Source organism: Lucilia sericata, unplaced genomic scaffold, assembly GCF_015586225.1.
Source record: "Lucilia sericata isolate MDLA Ls3-8-SP2 unplaced genomic scaffold, ASM1558622v1 Contig000240F_arrow, whole genome shotgun sequence".
Classification (NCBI taxonomy): Eukaryota; Metazoa; Arthropoda; class Insecta; order Diptera; family Calliphoridae; genus Lucilia; species Lucilia sericata.
In genome coordinates, this window is record NW_023994267.1 from 137,636 (window position 1) to 151,223 (window position 13,588).

A 13,588-nucleotide genomic window follows, 5' to 3' on the forward strand; every position below is an offset into this window, starting at 1 on the left:
ATAAAAACTAATAAGTCTAACGTAATTGCCCCTAAAATACCTTTAAAAAAACATCAAGTACCTTTAAAAAACATCATTATTTTAGTAGTTATTCGCTTCAATTCGCCGGATATCAATCATTCACGTTAAAAAGGTTTTAGGTTTTTGTCTGTACTAGTGTTAGCATGTCCGCCAACCTTTAAGAAAAATAAAAACAACTTTGACAACACTAACACATTACTGTCATTTCACAGCACTTTTAATAAATATTTCAAATTCAAAACAAATGCAACGGTCTACTTCTATCAATAAATTTTTATTTTTGAATAGAATCCCATAATCCCCTGCAGTAGAACGACACTGTAACTCAATCAAAATAAAAACAAATCTATGAGCAACACCAAAACTGTTTTTAACCGCACAGACTTCAATAACAATTAAAACAAATAAATACAAACAGGACCGGACCGAAGACCACACAACTAGCGATGAACTAGCAATCAAATTATCTATTTGTTCTGTCTGTTCCCTACTTTTTTTTTCTTTCATAAACTAAATAATTCCAAATAGAACCTATAAAGAGAGTAATAAAAACAATAACAACAGCAGCAATGAATAAGGAAATCGAAAGTATGTAATTAACACAATTCCCCAATACACCACCACCGCACAACAAAATGTTTAAACAATTTTAACAATTGAAAAAAAAAAAATGTTTATATGCACGAGGATTTTTAAAAAGATTACAACAAAAAAACTTGTTAATTAAAATTGAATTTATATAGAAATAAATAGAATAGCGATTATTTGTTGAATTTATTTAAGTCATTTTCTTAACAGGTGAGTAATTAGAGTGTAATGAGCAATTAAGAGTTTAAAGAAAAGAGAGTAAAAGTTCATAAGTAGTTTAACGGTTTTTAACGTTTATTTTTAATCAATGAATGAAAAAAAGAGTTGTTTTTGTGGTGCTCTGTTTATGCTAGAGAAAAAGGGAGATCTTGTGTGAGTTGGGGAAAAATAAACAACAACAGTGAGGGAGAGCGAGAAATTAAACGAGTGTATATTTAAAAACTAGCTCCACTTGTCTTAACTTTAAACAGTTGTGAATAAAACTTGTAACCGTAAAGTGTTAAAAAAAGAAACGAATATAACGAGCGCGTAAAAATTATAAAGAAAAATAATTATCATTACAATTTTAAGGTGATTAAACACAAAAAATAAAAAAATTATAATAAAACAAAAACAAATCAATTGAAGTTTATAATTAAATATTTAAAAAAAATGTTAATTAAAAAAATATAAAAAAATTCACAAATAAGTTATTGTTATTAAAAAATATTTTTTTAATAAAATATTGTGTGAGCTGGTGTGTTGTGTTAAAAATTTAATATTTTAACTGCTGTAATCAATAACAAAAAACAAAATCTACTTGTTACGTTGAGAATTTTGATGAATTAACGACCTCTAAGTTGTCATATTAATATTAGTACGTGTAGAGAAGTGTCGAAATAATGCGATTTTAGTGGTACTAGCGGTGTACTAACAAAATTAAAACGATTTTTGTTTTCCGATTTTGTTTACTTTTGTTAAACTGGTAATTTTTTAAAATTAATTATAATAAATATTATTCTGGTTTTTTTGTTTAAAGCGTGCTGTGTAGAGTCCAGTCAATTCGAGTTATGTGTATTGACTTATAAATTAAAGAATATATTAAAAATATATATTTGCATTGCGTTTGTAATATATTTAATTTATTTGGTCTGAAACTATATTAAAAGAAAAATAATATTTACACAAATATATTTTCGGAATTATGTAGCGATCTTCTTAAAAACTTGATACGATTTCTGTCCGTATAAAAGTTATTTTTTGTTAAATTTTCTCTCGATACCCATAAAAATTTTAACGCGTATAAGTTTTTTGGGGAGTTGTCCTTTTGTGAAAAAATCTACCTAAATATGGATCGATTATAAAATCAAATTTGATACCACGATTTTTTAATTATTATTATACACACCAGCAAAAAAGAGGTAACATGTCGAAATTTCGAAATACATACATAAAAGTATACATATGTATTATTATGGGTCCTTTTGTAATTTAATTATTAAGACATAAACGAGAGAGGCTAGAGAGATACAATTTTGCACAAATTTTCTTCATTGATAAGCACTGTTTGGTATATCAAATGGGCAATATCTGTTTACGTGTTCATATAGCCCTCATACAAGTGGCCTTGCTTAAACAGCCATAAAAGTTCATGTATCCAGAGAATGGCGGACATAGGTCCATAATAGTCTATAGTCTAGTCTGGTCTTTAGTCTAATCTATAGCCTAGTGTATAGTCTAGTCAATGGTGTAGTTCATAATCTATAGTCAAGTTTATAGTCTAGTCTATTGTCCAGTCAATATCCTAGTCTATAGTCTAGTCTATAGTCTAGTCTATAGTCTAGTCTATAGTCTAGTCTATAGTCTAGTCTATAGTCTAGTCTATAGTCTAGTCTATAGTCTAGTCTATAGTCTAGTCTATAGTCTAGTCTATAGTCTAGTCTATAGTCTAGTCTATAGTCTATAGTCTAGTCTATAGTCTAGTCTATAGTCTAGTCTATAGTCTAGTCTATAGTCTAGTCTATAGTCTAGTCTAGTCTAGTCTAGTCTATAGTCTAGTCTATAGTCTAGTCTATAGTCTAGTCTATAGTCTAGTCTATAGTCTAGTCTATAGTCTAGTCTATAGTCTAGTCTATAGTCTAGTCTATAGTCTAGTCTATAGTCTAGTCTATAGTCTAGTCTATAGTCTAGTCTATAGTCTAGTCTATAGTCTAGTCTATAGTCTAGTCTATAGTCTAGTCTATAGTCTAGTCTATAGTCTAGTCTATAGTCTAGTCTATAGTCTAGTCTATAGTCTAGTCTATAGTCTAGTCTATAGTCTAGTCTATAGTCTAGTCTATAGTCTAGTCTATAGTCTAGTCTATAGTCTAGTCTATAGTCTAGTCTATAGTCTAGTCTATAGTCTAGTCTATAGTCTAGTCTATAGTCTAGTCTATAGTCTATAGTCTAGTCTATAGTCTAGTCTATAGTCTAGTCTATAGTCTAGTCTATAGTCTAGTCTATAGTCTAGTCTATAGTCTAGTCTATAGTCTAGTCTATAGTCTAGTCTATAGTCTAGTCTATAGTCTAGTCTATAGTCTAGTCTATAGTCTAGTCTATAGTCTAGTCTATAGTCTAGTCTATAGTCTAGTCTATAGTCTAGTCTATAGTCTAGTCTATAGTCTAGTCTATAGTCTAGTCTATAGTCTAGTCTATAGTCTAGTCTATAGTCTAGTCTATAGTCTAGTCTATAGTCTAGTCTATAGTTTAGTCTATAGTCTAGTCTATAGTCTAGTCTATAGTCTAGTCTATAGTCTAGTCTATAGTCTAGTCTATAGTCTAGTCTATAGTCTAGTCTATAGTCTAGTCTATAGTCTAGTCTATAGTCTAGTCTATAGTCTAGTCTATAGTCTAGTCTATAGTCTAGTCTATAGTCTAGTCTATAGTCTAGTCTATAGTCTAGTCTATAGTCTAGTCTATAGTCTAGTCTAGTCTAGTCTATAGTCTAGTCTATAGTCTAGTCTATAGTCTAGTCTATAGTCTAGTCTATAGTCTAGTCTATAGTCTAGTCTATAGTCTAGTCTATAGTCTAGTCTATAGTCTAGTCTATAGTCTAGTCTATAGTCTAGTCTATAGTTTAGTCTATAGTTTAGTCTATAGTCTAGTCTATAGTCTAGTCTATAGTCTAGTCTATAGTCTAGTCTATAGTCTAGTCTATAGTCTAGTCTATAGTCTAGTCTACAGTCTAGTCTATAGTCTAGTCTATAGTCTAGTCTATAGTCTAGTCTATAGTCTAGTCTATAGTCTAGTCTATAGTCTAGTCTATAGTCTAGTCTATAATCTAGTCTATAGTCTAGTCTATGGTCTAGTCTATGGTCTAGTCTATGGTCTAGGCTATAGTCTAGTCTATAGCCTAGTCTATAGTGTAGTCTATAGTCTAGGCTATAGTCTAGTCTGTAGTCTAGTCTAAAGACTAATCTGTAGTTCAGTGTATAGTCTAGCGAACAAGTAGTTTATTACTTTAAAACCCAAAGAAGTGCTAGAAATCTTCTCAACTAATTTCATGTGGATAGCAATAGAACTGACCCCATCTCTCATATTAAGGTCCCCAAATGTCAGTATAGCAATGAAATATAATATGATCGATTTTTATATCAATCGAAATCTCTCTACCATATTGTATAACGATCGATTCATAATTGACCCTACACCCCATATAAGGTCCTATCCAGAAAATTATATTGATATCGTTCTTTAAAAAGGGGGTCAAACGTGCTTCGAAAAGTTTGCTATTGTCATCATTATCATGGAAATTTTTAATCATCATAATTTCCATTGTGTTAGCAGACGGACTGACATAGTTTGAACCCTATAAGCACTCCGAATATATTTACTTTAGAAGGTTTACGAGCAATATTAACACCAAACATTTATAAAATTTTAAAGAAAATTTTCTTAGGTTTCAAGCAATACTGTATATAAAAACTTTGTTAAACAGTTTGCTCAGACTTATTCTATAGTTTCTAAACTACCAAACCTAAGGACTTGTATACAACCGATTTTATGAATCATTTTATATAAATTTCTCTATAATTTAATTTACGTATTTAGTATTATGCAACATTTATTGACCTAAAAATTGCATTATTTCTCTACCGTTTTGTGGCTCAAAAACAAAAACCATTAAAATCACCTGTTTTAATAATTTAACAATACTGTTATTGTATATATGTAGATATATTTTGATAAAATGAGACTATTGACGTCTAAAACAAGTTTATTTTTTTTTATTCCAAACAAAACAACTGAAACACTTGAACGCGTTTTGAGAACAAAACTTTAAAATCAAACAAATAATACAAATTTACGCTTTTATAAAAATATAACATACAGCTGTGTTTACCTATAGAGAAAATGTTGACAATAACAACAAAAAAATTATTTAAATAAAATTTACAACAAATACATATTAATTTAATAGAGAAACAAAATGAAATAGAATTAAAACTAGTTATAAAAATTAAAAACCACCGGATGTTTTATCAATAATTCTTTACAATTTTCATCGCCGCGTTGTATGTTAATGATCATCATCATGATCATTGTCCATATTACAAATAACGTATAACGCGGAGGGACATTTTTATCTAAGTAAATTTACGTGTTTTTTATTAAAAAGTTGATGACACTTTACGCATATAAATTACATTATTATTAACTTAAAACGCCATAGATTTAACTAAAACTTAGACTCAACCATAAATAACCCTTTTTATGGAAAATATGGGAAAACTCCCCACTTTTAATTTAAACATTTACCTGATAAAAAAATAATGCATCTAAGTTGTTTATTTATAAGTATTTTTTAATCATTCTAGCCAAACCAGTTTATTTTTTTTAATCATGTGATAATTGCTTACGTGCTTGAAAAAGTGTATGTTTAATTTTACGCTTTACTGTAACGCATTTGTTAAATCCCATAAATCGTTTTAAAGATCCATTTTTAAGGCTTGGTTATGTTTTTTTTGTTAAAGTGTCGCTTTTAAGTGTAAGAGGATTTGTTTTGTATTTCTTGTCATGATTTGCTTCATTTAATTTTTAAGATTCCTTTAAAGGTTTGAAATTCTTTTGAATTTATGCTTTTAACTTCAAACTGCTGCGGTTTATGTTTAGTGTGAATTTAAAATTATTTCGTTTTTTGTCTTCCAAAAGTAATTAGTGGTTGAATTAAAAATAAATTATATCTGTTTGTAATTTACACAAAAATAAAAAATAATAGCACCTGTGGAATTTACCAAGTACCTAATCAGCGACAGTGTAACACTAAGAGCGGGTTTTTGAGATGGTAATCAAATGCCAATTAATAATCAGATTAGTTAATCTAAAAATAAATTTAATCTTATGTTAGTCCCCTTTGATGTTTTTGAGTACAAGATTAAACTTCGCAGTGTTGCCATACAAAACAACAGAAAACTTCACTGTTTGTTATCAAAACAATGCATATTTTATAAAAAAGAAGAAGACAATTGTAAATTTAATATGAAAATTAATGAAAACTTAAATTAAAAACAAAAAAATGCATTTTGAAGTGTTCATAATTTATAATAATCAATAAATAGAACATTTTAATGTTTATATTTATAAAAATTTTATTAATTTTTCTGCATCAGCTGTTTACACTTTTACATTTCTTGCTTAATATTAAACCACCTCCATTGGGCGCTTAAACTTGCAAACAAAATTAACTAATTGAGTACTCAAAAACATCTTTCGAGGATTAATTTTAATTTAATCGCTTATCTTTCACCTAAAGATTGGCCCTAAATATGTCATGCCAGTAATCAGAGTTAAATTTGATCATAATATAAATTCAGTTTTGTAATTTATTTAGTTTAGTGATTCCAATACGGAATAAGTTATTTTCAGTAATGCAATGCCGTACCACTTATACCAGTGACGATCAGTGAGATAGATACTTTCAGAACCATAATAATGAGCGCTATTAAAGGAAACCATTTATTGTTAAGTATAGGTCCTTTACAAATTTTGAAAAGATCACTATCGCCAATTACATTATTGAACAGTTTTCAAACATTATCGTTTCTTCTTCACTATAAATTCAGGAAACATTTTACAATAGCACTTGTTAACAGAAACTTTTGACATCTGTTTTATTCAGCACTTTATCTTGTCAAGAACTACGCAATAATAAATATACATTTAGATAACATATACATACATATTTGCGATTTATTCAAAGTTTTAGAAGCCTTTAGTTTTAAAACATTCATAGTTAAGAAACTGTAATCGGGGAAACCCAATTTAAAATGAAATCGCATATTAATGACCTTGAACTATTCATATAAGGCTCCAATATAATCTATATATATTGAGGGTTCATACCTTAACGCTACCAGAACAAAGATTTGAACTATAAATCGGAGGAAAATAGTGAAATGTAATGAATGATTTTCTTTATTTTAAACGATTGAGGATTATACAATACTTTAATGTGATGTCTAATATATAGAGTAGTTTATAGACTAATATATGGTCAAGACTAAACAATATACTACAAGATCACCTTATGGGGTACAAGCAAAATGCAGAGCATTAGCAGAGAAGATATAAGAATGCTTATCATAAATCCCGATTAAAGAAATCTAATTCATAGTCCTATTTAAAATTATTGCAGTCGTTAGTAATTACTCCAGTCATTTAAAAACCAATTAATAAACAAATTTAACGATTAATTTAATATAAGAATAAATTCTTCAAAGAAAAACTAAAAAAATATTCCACTTTAATGTAAAAGGCACTGATTTATATTAATCTATGTATAATTTTTTTTCATCACCCTCTTTTTTTGTTTTTGCCACAATTCTTTTGCAGCAAATGGCGCCAACGTCATGTAGTCATATACATATATAATTAAAGTTAACTTCCTTTGTTATGTGAAATTAAAAAAAATGATTTTTAAGTGGACACCGACTTGTCCACTATAAATGAAACACGTTAATTTTTGGTTTACAATTTTATTCAACGACCGCTTTGGTCAACCTCCCAAGTAAGACTAACTCTAACAATATTTTTTAAATGCTTAAATCTAAATAATTCTGCTGATCCAACTTATTCCATTCCCACGTTGTGAAATCTTCCAGACGAAATATGATCCTGCATACTAGCTTGCGCGTGTGCACCGTCAGCACAACCTTGTGTAGATTTTTCCCGCTCATGTATACTTGATTGTGTTAACTCCTCCCTTGCCAAAAATCTGCGTCCCGCAGATTGGGGTTTGCATGCCACGTTGCTCGTGCTCTGCAGCGGAGGGAGACGCACTTGAGAGTATAAAGCTTTCCAGCATAGGTAGCCTAGGAATGATAGGAGCAAAAAAATAGTGCAATCCGCTACTATAGAGTAGTGGTATTTTATGTCTAGATTTTCTAAATTTTTTATGTTTTGTAAACTCATATTGTGAAGATATCCTATGTCAAGCTGCCGCCTTTCTTCTAGGATGGTTGTGACGATCTGGGGTAGGATTTGTATAGATGTCTCGCTTCGGCTGGTGTACGTAACGTTTTTTATTTTCACTTCTTCGTTGTTAAGTCGCACTGCGTAGGTTCCCGAAAGGAATTTAGTAATGTTACCACTCTGGAGATTACCTCTAAAATTGGTAATGAATATGGTGTCTTCCATAACAAGTTCGACAACCTCTTCTTCACAGGATCTGTAGGAACATTTTGCTTCACCTCCTTTGATGAGAATTGAAACACAATCATCTTCAGGGAGTTTTCTCAAGCTCGTTTCCTCACACACGGTATTGTTGTTGATTCGCATGCATGGTTTGGTGATGCCATATGTCTCTTTCTCATTAACCAGCAACGTGTTAAACGGTAAGTCTATAACCTTTCCTTCCTGAATGGATGGTTTGACAATAAGGTAGTTGTACTCAACTTCTCTTACCTTGGGCAGTGAAAGGACATAGAGAATCATTGAACCGTTTGTGCATACCCTTGGATCGGCGTACTCGATGGCATCCAATTCATTAGAATAAGGGAGTGTTGCAATTTCGTCAATTATGCGGTGAATTTCTTCTCTGTCGAGTACATTAGAGTTGACTATGCCACCTTTGGCCATTTGCGCGGCTCTCATAACCTCGTTTACCTCTTCTTTGATGACCATTATTTGGCGTAGGATTTGATTAATGAATTTTTCGACGTTCGTTGCATTGACCCTGTTGTGAAATCGCGCCACCATTGCATTAACCTTAGATATTGTTTCCTGTGACGCTTTAAAGAGTCGATCGTTGATCACGTATTGGTGATTATTATTTTCAATGATGCTTTGTTCAGACCTCAACACATTATCCCAATCTGCTGCATCCGGATTGCCAGCCAACCACTTCCAAGCTGAACCGATCCAATTGATAGAGCGTTTCTGCTTCTTGTATTTACCCCTAAGCGTATCTAATTGGGAAAAAATTGTATTAACATGGAAATCAATTACCATCCGTTCTTTCTCATCCACAGCAATTTTTTCCAGCATTGCCACGGTTTGGCCTAATAGGCGCTCGTATTCCTCTAAGTTGATAACATGAACCAGGTTAAACCTTCCATCAACTAGCCAACCCTTGCCGTATTTGAATGTAACCAACTGCGAGTGGTATTCGAAGATTTGTAGGCTGTTCACGGTCGTGAACCACGTGAGACTGGAATGATAAATGTCGTTTTGTCTAGCTCTACGATTAGTTTGTTAGAGTGTTAGTATGATTGTATTGTTAAAGTGTTAGTACGATTAGTACAATTAAATTTCTACTTCACATTTAATTAAATTCCTACTTCACATTTTCACTTATATAATATTTTAACGTTAATAGATTCTTATTCTATGTTAGTTTTCCCTTTATCTTAATTAATTTCATCTTTCATTTCCGTTTCCATCTCATAAATTTTATTATATTCATCTTTAAGGCTGAAGGCCACATTCTCGTTAGTAGATTCTTATTCTAAGTTAGTTTTCTCTTTATCTTAACTAATTTTATCTTTCATTTCCGTTTTCATTTTATAAATTTTATCGTATTCATCTCTAAGGCTGAAGGCCACATTCCCTCTTTTTTCTTTTTTGAACTAGGTGTGATTATCCGCCATATGCAAGAAGTGCAAATGATAATCTCTTAAGCCATGGACTTCCTTTGCATTATGCAATTGGCATTGATCACCCTTGCTCTAAAGTAAATTTTCACCATTGCAATGATCTTCATTCAAGTTATTTTAATTACTTTCAATATACTTTCGCTTAAGCTTCCATAAAAAAATATCTCATCTCGTATTCATCTTTTGCCCCAATTGAAGGCTTCAATTCAGTTCAAGGTTTTCTCAGTAGTACGATTTCCTTATTCCTATGGCACCCATGGGGAATTGAACCCCTCCGCAAATATGCAGTTTCCACTATAGGTTTTGGGACCATTTACTTATATTTTTTGTGTGGACCGTAGATTCCGAGTTATCCCTTTTAGCATCAAGCGTTAATGGTTTAATTGCAAGAAACTTACTCGTGGTACGGAGATCTACCACGACTTATGACAGTGAGGACATCACTATCACAAATCGTTGTCCCAAAAAAAAAGAAAATCGCATTAAGAGATACCATTAAGTTCAAAAAATGGGTATTGTACCCAATTTCCCATTTCCTCCACTTCTCCTTAAAAAAAGGTAGAAGTTTTATCTCCATTTCTCTCCTTTCATCATTCACATGTCTATGGGGATTTGAACCCCTGCGTAAATACGCATACCGCTAAAATTTAAGGACCCCATAGGTATCCTTTAAGATTTAATGTGGGTCTTGTGAATCCTTTTTCCAGTGCTCGTTTGCACTGTGACCCGATTGTTTCTATCAACAACCGCTTTCTCATAAAGCGGTCGATGCTTTGCCCTGATCTGCTTATTCCTAACATGAACGGTATCACCCGCCTTATAATCCTTCGATAAGACACGACGCCTAGAATTATGTCTCTCCAAGGTTGCCTCTTGCTTTTTCTTTATCGATTTTTTCACCTCCCTGTTCAACTTTCGCCTAAAGTTCTGCAACCTTTGGTAATTAATTCTCTCAGCTCTATTAAAAAAAATATCAACCGGTTTCCTATTCGTTACAGAGTGGATGGTGTTATTGTATCGATCGGTAGCGAGCATTATAAGTTCCCTAATACCTAAATCCCTATGTTCGACCTTTAAACATCGATAAATTTCCAGTAAGGTCGAATGGAATCGTTCCACTTGTCCGTTCACCTCACTACGACCTACTGGAGTCAAATATACCTTGACACCAAATTGTCGAATCACGTTCATCACTATTGGGCTGATAAAACCTCGCTCATTGTCAGTCACTAAAATACGTGGTGTCGAGAAGTAATTAAGGATTTCTATAATTCTCTCCCTCATTTGCAAGGCTGAACGATTCCTAAGAGGAAAAAGTTTCCCAAATTTTGAAAATTTATCCAAGACACTAATAAAATACTCATTTTGGAGTACAAAAATATCCATGTGCAATATTTCACAGGGATAAGAAGGAATCGGAGTTGCCTGAAGCTTAGGTATCGGCGGATTCCGATCATATTTGTTAGCCTTGCATATTTCACAATTCCTCGTATACCTTCCTACAAGACTGTTCATCCTAGGGAAATAGTATTTTTCCAAGAGCTGTAGTTTGTTCTCGTCCTTATTCCTATGTGCCCTTCTGTGCTCCTCTTCTATCAAGGAACAGACCCTATTTGGACAAGTTACATCTTCTACAAGTCTCTGAGTGATCCGTAGCTTATAATGTGAAAAGTGTTCCAAATAAACCTCCTGTAATAGCCACAAATACTGTTCAGGAATTTTAATCCCATTTAAGACATCAGGTCTAAGTTTTTCCCTCAGGATTCGTGTAAGATTTTCCCTGCTAATTTCCTCCAAAGATATGATATGTCGGTTGTAGCCAGGATGAGGATTAATATGTGTAATCATATCTGATTGGAATTGTCGTATTATAATCTGATTACGAAAAACGTTAATAGGAGCTTCGACATGTGGAATCAAATCTGTGCCATCTTGTTCGGCACTGTGTACGGTTCCCTCGCTAGCTGTTATAGTAGCTGAGTCTCCGTTCCCTATCGTACCCTCAATATTACCCCCGTATACTATTATGTCGTCTATATAGACATAACATATTTTCCCTATACAACCTCGCAGGACGTCATCGACCATACGCTGAAATATAGCAGGCGCATTCCGTAGGCCGAACGGTAGCCTCAAAAACTCATACTTCCCATTCATTGTTGAAAAGGCTGTCTTTGGAATATCCCTTGGATTCATTGAAATCTGATGAAACCCCGAAGTGAGGTCAAGGGTTGTAAAATATTTCGCCTTGCCAAGGCTCGCCAAAGTTGAATTTATGTCGGGAATTGGATATGTGTCAGGTATGGTGACGGCATTCAGTCTTTTGAAATCCACCACCATCCGATATTGTTTCTCTCCATTTGGTTTAGGTTTCTTTGGGACCACCCAAATGGGAGAATTATAAGGACTTCTTGACGGCCGTATTACATTATTATTCAGAAGTTCTTCTATTTGTCTGTCTACTTCAGCACGCATACAAGCTGGATAAGGATAACTCTTTGAGTATATTGGCTCATCAGTGGTACACCGTATCTCTGCCCTAATAGATGTTGCTGCCAATTCGTTATTTATTGGTCCAAATATGTCACTAAACTCGGCTATTAGGTCACTCAATGTAGTGCATGATGGAAGTACGTTAATTTCGTTCAATGTCTGAATTCTAAGTGGTATACTGATCCCTGGCGAGATTGTTAGTGTATTATTTTTGTGGTCTATTATAGCTTGAAGCTCACGTAGAGTATCGTCGCCGATTATACCATTGAAAGATGTGAATCCCGGTAGTACATAGAATGTAATTGTCGTATCGTTACCAAATGGGGCAAAGAATTTCCCCTTTACCTTCTCACTAATTTGTATTCTCCCTGAGGCAGTACGAACATAAAATGGTTTATCTAATTTCTTTGAACTGGGGCATAAGGCTGGCTCAACAAAGTTTTTTGTAGCCCCTGTGTCTATTAAAAATTTTATTATTGAGCCATCCTTTAATTCATTGCTTACGTATGGTAAGCCGGAAAGGCACGAGTCCGAAAATTTATTTCGTCGTCGGCCGGTTCGCCCTCATTGTCCTCTTGTGTCATGTTAAAAATTCTCTGTTGTTTAAACGGGTGTTGTGCCGACCCGGGACGAACCTGTTCCGAAAAGGCCCGCCTTTTGTGGTTATTCCATGGTCGGTTTCCGGTCCCCCTAGATTGCGTACTCGGATCTATGTCCATTGGTTCTGGTCTGTGGGGAGCAGGCTGTTGCGCAACACGCCGTGGCTCAAATTGTCGGTTAACAAAAGGGTTCGCTTGAGGTTGATACCGGTTTTTCGGTACAAATTTTTGGAAGGAAGCTTGGTTTCGAGTCTTACTTGGGTGGTGATTCGGAAAGTTATTAAATCCCATTGGAACCTGGACCCTATTCTGACCATTAACCGAATGTAGGGAGACCTGACTCCTGTAATTGGCATTTCTCAATTCCAAACATTGCGAATATGCCTCGGGAAGTGTCTTTGGCTTCATGAGCATTATCATCTTTGACAGCTCGCCATTAAGACCCCTTATGAAAACTTCCAGTGTCCTATTTCTATAAGTCTCTATTAAAACGTTCGTCGTTTCTTCAGAATAAGTTTCCGTCTTCAATTTGTTTATGATCAAGGAGAACTGGTGATTTACTGTAGCGTAGAACTCGTCTACGCTCATACTCTTCTGAGCTAGTTGGGTCAACTGATGTTCTAGTGTGCGAACATCTCTTTTGTCTGCATAATGCAGAGAAAGACAGTTCTTTATCGATGCCCAGTCTTCATCGAATATGTTGTAGGAGGTAAGGGCGGCATCAGCCTTTCCCCTACATTTTCGGCGTATAGCCTGAACAATAGCCCTATATATCGG

General features: G+C 33.5%; 1 protein-coding gene across 2 annotated transcripts in view; it reads left to right on the top strand.

Moving 5' to 3' along the window:
* The first annotated feature begins 1,073 nt into the window (after positions 1-1,073).
* Positions 1,074-13,588, top strand: part of LOC119602541 — a 40,511-nt gene continuing 27,996 nt past the window's right edge. For both annotated transcript variants that reach the window (XM_037954121.1, XM_037954122.1), the window contains exon 1: positions 1,074-1,179. The gene's annotated coding sequence lies outside the window, so the exon portion shown is untranslated. The remainder of the gene's footprint in view (positions 1,180-13,588) is intronic.